Here is a 6000-nt window from a genome sequence, read left to right as displayed (position 1 = left end):
CCCAAGAATGCACTAACAGTTATCAAAGGGAAAGGGACTGGGGAGGATGGGTGTGGGAAGGGAGGGATAAGCAGAAAAAAAGGGGCATTGCTATTAGCAAACATAATGTAGGGGGGGCACCAGGAGGGCTGTACAACACAGAGAAGACAAGTAGTGATTCTATAGCATCTTACTACGCTGATGGACACTGACTGTAAAGGGTATGTTGGGGGGACTTGACGATGGGGGGAGTCTATTGTAGATTAATCATACAAAAAATTATAACAACTGGATAAAAAATAAAAAAGATTATCATTTAAATTTGAAGGAGGGATTAAACAATTTCCAGATAAGCAAAAGCTGAGAGCATTTAGCTTGCACCACCCATCTCTACAGGGTATTTTGGAGGGACTGCTATAGATGGAAGTGTTCCTAAGGTTAAATAGCTGTCACCAGAAGTAATAAAAAGGGACAGACAAACAGTACAGAACACCATACCTAGTATACAAAGAATGAGGAGGGGAAAAAAAAAACAACCTTTAGATTGTGTTTGTAATAGCATACTTAAGTGAGTTAAGCTAGATTCTTAGGTAGTAAAGAAGGTACCCTTTACCTTTTGGTAACCAGGTACCTAAAGCCTGCAATGGCAGTAAGTACATACCTATCGATAATCACCCTAAATGTAAATGATCTGAATGCACCAATCAAAACACACAGTCACTGAATGGATTAAAAAAACAAGACCCATGTATATGCTGTCTACAAGAGACTCGCTTCAAACCCGAAGACATACTCAGACTAAGAGTGAAGGGATGGAAAAAGATATTTCATGCAACTAATAGGGAGAAAACAGCAGGTGTTGCAGTACTTGTATTGAGCAAAATAGACTTTAAAACAAAGAAAGTCACAAGAGACAAGGACGGGCATTACATAATGATAAAGGGGTCAATCCAACAAGAGGATATAACCATTATAAATATCTATGCACCCAACACAGGAGCACCTACATATGTGAAACAAATACTAACAGAATTGAAAGGGGAAATAGAATGCAATGCATTCATTCTAGGAGACTTCAACACTTCACTCACTCGAAAGAACAGATCAACCAGACAGAAAATAAGTAAGGAGACAGAGGCATTGAACAACACATTAGAACAGATGGACCTTACACATCTACAGAACTCTCCACTCAAAAGCAGCAGGATACACATTCTTCTCAAGTGCACACAGAAGATTTTCAAGAATAGATTATATACTAGGCCACAAAAAGAGCCTCAGAAAATTCGAAAAGATTGAAATTGTACCAACCAGCTTCTCAGAACACAAGGGTATGAAACTAGAAATAAAATACACAAAGACGACGAAATGGCCTACAATCACATGGAGGCTTAACAACATGCTCCTAAATAACCAGTAGATCAATGACCAAATAAAAACAGAGATCAAGCAATACATGGAAACAAATAACAATAATTCAACAACGCAAAATCTGTGGGACTCAGCGAAGGCGGTGGTAAGAAGGAAGTATATTGCACCACAGGCCTACCTCAGGGAAGAACAACAATCCCATATGAACAGTCTAAACTCACATTTAACTGAACTAGAAAAAGAAGAACAAATGAGGCCCAAACTCAGGAGAAGGAGGGACATAATAATGACTAGAGCAGAAATAAATAAATTAGAGAAGAATTAAACAATAGAGAGAATCAATGAAAGCAGGAGCTGGTTCTTTGAGAAAATAAACAAAATAGTAAACCCCTAGCCAGACTTACCGATAAAAAAAGAGAGTCTACACACATGAACAGAATCAGAAATGAGAAAGGAAAAATCACTACTGACACCACAGAAATATGAAGAATTATGAAAGAATACTATGAAAAATTATATGGTAACAAAGTGGAGAACTTAGAAGATGGTCAGCTTTCTAGGAAAATGCAACCTTCCACGGCTGACCCAGGAAGAAACAAAACCTGAACAGACCAATGACCAGCAAGGAAATGGAATCGGTAATCCCAAATGGCAAGGACGACAGGCACCTCAGGAAAACACTTAATTCTGAAGGCGCGGCCTCCGGGGGCCTCTCCCCCGTCGCCCCGCCGCGGGTCCCGCCTCACCCTCTGCTCGCCCGGCCCTCGCCCTCGAGGCCGCCGCCGAAAACCTCCACACGCGGCAAGACGCCCGCCGGCCTCCCCGCCTGCGCGGCCCCCGCCCCTCCGCCTGCGGCCCCGTCCCGGGCGGCGGCGGCAGGTCGGCGGAGCGGCCCCGAGCCAGGCCCAGCGAGGACCCAGCACGCGCGTCGGCCGCCCCACGGCCCCGCGGGCCCCGCGCTGCCCGCCGAGCCCTCGCACGAGCGCCCCCTCACCGGCACCACCGCGCCCGCAGGCGGAGGCAAGGGTCCCCGCCGCCACGTACCTTGGGGCACACAGAGCCGTCGCTGTCGCCTTCACCCCTGAAGCGGGGCCCGCTCTGGACGCTCCGCCGCAGGTCCCCGGCGGCCGGAGCCGCTTCCCGGCCGGGCTCTCGGCGGCCTTGGCGAAGCGGTCGGCCGGGGACAGGCGGCCGCACGCGCCGCGGCCGCATCGGGGTTCCTGGTCGCGCCGCGCGACGGCGCCAGGCTGGAGGCGGCCGACCTGGACGGGCGCAGGTACGGCCGTGGCGGCGGCTCTACGTGCGAGTCGATCGCCGCCCTCCGTCCGCCGCGGGAGAGTCGCGAAGCGGCGAGTGCGGCGCCGGGGGCCCAGCGGACGAGGTAGGCGCCGCTGGCGCCTCGGCGCCGGGAGGGAGGCGTAGCCGAGCACAGCGCGGGTCCACCATCTGGGCTCCGCCGGGTTCGCAGCGCGGGAGGGCCGGAGGGCCCGGACACGGACGGCGGACCGGAGCACGGACTGAGCCGCGGGAGCAGTTCCTCCTGGCGGTGCAGGCGAACCTACTGACTCTTCAATGTAGGGGCTGCGACGCCTGCAGCTACTACGCAGCCGCCGGAGATACGTTTTCTGCGCGCGCGCCCAATGGCTACCCGCTCCGCGGAGCCGCTCCCTCATTGGCCTGGAGTACCGTCAGTCGGGGGAGGGCCAGATCCGGACGCCCCACGCTCATTGGCCCCAACGGCCTTCATACGGGGGCGGGCCTGCGCGGGACGCTGCACGCTCATTGGCCGCGAAGGCTGTCAGGCGGGACTTTCATTTCTTTCAAAGTACTTTCTAAGTTTTCATGACATAACCCACGTGTTATTTGTATTTATTTATTTATTCATTTTGGTGTCATTAATACACAGTCACATGAGCAACAATATGCTTACTAGATTCCCCCCATTATCAAGTCTCCCCACACACCCCATTACAGTCACCGTCCATCAGCGTAGTAAGATGTTGTAGAATCATTACTTGTCTTCCCTGTATTTACTGCCTTTCTCGTGTCCCCCCGCTATATTATGTGTGCTAATCGTAATGCCCCTTTTCCCCCTTATCCCTCCCTTCCCACCCACCTCCCCAGTCCCTTTTCGTTTGGTAATTGTCAGTCCATTCTTGGGTTCTTTGAGTCAGCTCATTGTAGATTTTCAGTATGTGCTCGTTAAATGAATGAATGAAGAAAGGAAGGTAGGGTGATGAGAAACTGGGAGAGGAAGGATAAAGGTGAATGCTCCAGCGAAATCTGGCTCCGCCCCAGAGCTGCCACTCACCCGGTTACCCTGGCAACTCTGTTTTCTGATAACTTCAAAGTGGTGCGTTGCCAGGAGACCCAGGGACAGGGCGGAACTGAGATTTTTCTGGGCTTTCTCTCTCCCTCTGAGGCCAAGAAATGGCTCACAACATGCTCCAATACACCCACCCACACAGCTGGGCAGCCTCAAACCCCTACACACACACACACACACACACACACACAGTAGGACTCTGCATGTACTGCACTTCCAGAATACCCATCACCCACAAGCTCACAGCCCTTCCTTATCTTGACACAAAGAATCCCATACACAGTCTCTTCCACATTCACGTTCCCATAAACTTTCCTTTGTGAAACACCAGAATACACTGATACAACCATACCATTGCTACTACACACATAACCTGCGCACTGTTACACTGCCTTGTCAAATGCTTCCCAACCATCATTCAACTCACTTTGCAACATTACATGCACAGTTACATGCACAGGAGCGTGATGATCACAGCCCAGAGCACTTAGCTCCAAGACATCCCTGTGGCTCATTTTCCTGCTCCTATTCAGGTCTCTGCTCAAATATCACCTACTCAGAGAGACTTTCCCTGACCACCTGTGTAAAATCACACACCCTTCACTCTTTAACTGTTTATCCACCTTTGTATCTCTTCAGATAACATCACTTCCAATGCTATGAATTTATTTTATAGCTTCTCTGCTGGCTAAATTTCAGCTCCACCACGGCAGTCATTATTTTGTTCCCTGCTGGGTTCCCACCTAGAACTACACCTGGCACACAGGAGGTGCTCATAAATATAGGCTGAATACATTGGCAGAGATGCATATATTTGGCATATTTCTTGTGCACGCAGTACTTCTTTCACTCCTCAGAATCCCCTCTTCATGTCCTATTGGAAGGATGCTTACCTTAGAGGGGCTCCCTAGAGGAAGGATAGCTCAGGGACAATCTGTGCTTCTCCTTCATTTTTAGCAGCTCAAGTAATTAGTTCATTCAATGAACATTTATTGAGAACCTACTGTGTGCTGGGCCCTGTCCTAGGCATGTGGGTGTGAGCAGAGAACAGACAAGTCTCTGTCCTGGTGGAGCTTACATCCTAGCGAGGAAGAAGATAATGACCACTGAGCATAACGAGGGATTTAAATAGTCTATAAGCACATGATAAGTGTATGCAGAAAAAGTTTGTACAGGGAAGGAAAGTTGGAAGGGCCACTTGTTTTCTTTTTGCAATTTTGAATAGGGTGGTAGGGGCAGACCTCACTGAGAAGGTAACATTTGGGGAAAGGCTTGAAGGAGCTGAGGGGATTGAACCATGCAGATACGTGGGGGAAGAGCCTTCTAAGGGAAGGCGCCCTGAGGCATTGGCTTTTTACACAGAATGCTGTGAGGAACCTCAAGAAGGTTTGAGCAGACAGGGGCCATGGTCTGATTTATATTAAAACCAGAGCTCGGTTTTAATGACTTTGAGATGCTGTGAGACCCCAGGGGCACGTCAAGAAGACTTGAGTAAGTGTGTAACCTTAGTCTGGGTTTGCTACCTATCCATTTTGGGGTGGGGTTGTCGGCAAGGCAAGGGTTGCTGTCTCCACCCTCTCTAGCAGGGCCAAACACTTGTGTGTCCAGCAGCCCCCACTTTACTCTTTCTTGGCCCGCGCTTAACATCAGGACCATGGACGGAGCCAGACGGGCGGTTCTGGGTGCTATCCTCTGTGCTGAAGTTTTGCTTCTTTGTCGCACACAGAAGCTGTGCAACAGGAGGGACCGCAGGTCTTAGGTGTGCAAACCCTGGAAACAGGCGGTCTGGTCGGTGCAGCAGGACGCTGCCCCTCCTCTGCCTTCAGCCCTCTCCTACTCCCATTTCATTTATTCAGCCCCAGCACCTCCTCCATCTCCTCTCCCTCTCCCTGCCCTTCCACTTGCTCAGTTCCAGCCACACACCTCTCTGTTCCCTGAACACATCAGGTACATTACCACCTCAGAGCCTTCACGCTTGTTGTTCCCTCTGCCTGGAATTCCCCTGACTACCCTCTTTAAAGTGCAAACTGTGTCCCTATTCCAGTTATCCCATTGTCTTCTCCAGCTAAGTGTTCTTATCATTATCAAGGTCTGATATATCAAATATCCCAATCCTTGACCTAAATCCTTGAACCTAGAGTTTGGAATTCAGAATTTTTCAGAATTGTGAGTGGTACTATGGTATAAATACTACATATTGTATAATACACCTAGTGGGACCTGGGATAATATCTCAAAATCAACCACTTTGTCTGTAACAAAACATAAAGATATCCACATCAAGTTAATAAAAGCTTTAATAACTACATGTCAGTCCAGGTCAG

The sequence above is a fragment of the Manis pentadactyla genome (genome assembly GCF_030020395.1).
Source record: "Manis pentadactyla isolate mManPen7 chromosome 15 unlocalized genomic scaffold, mManPen7.hap1 SUPER_15_unloc_1, whole genome shotgun sequence".
Lineage (NCBI taxonomy): Eukaryota > Metazoa > Chordata > Mammalia > Pholidota > Manidae > Manis > Manis pentadactyla.
Note: the sequence above shows the minus strand (reverse complement) of the source record.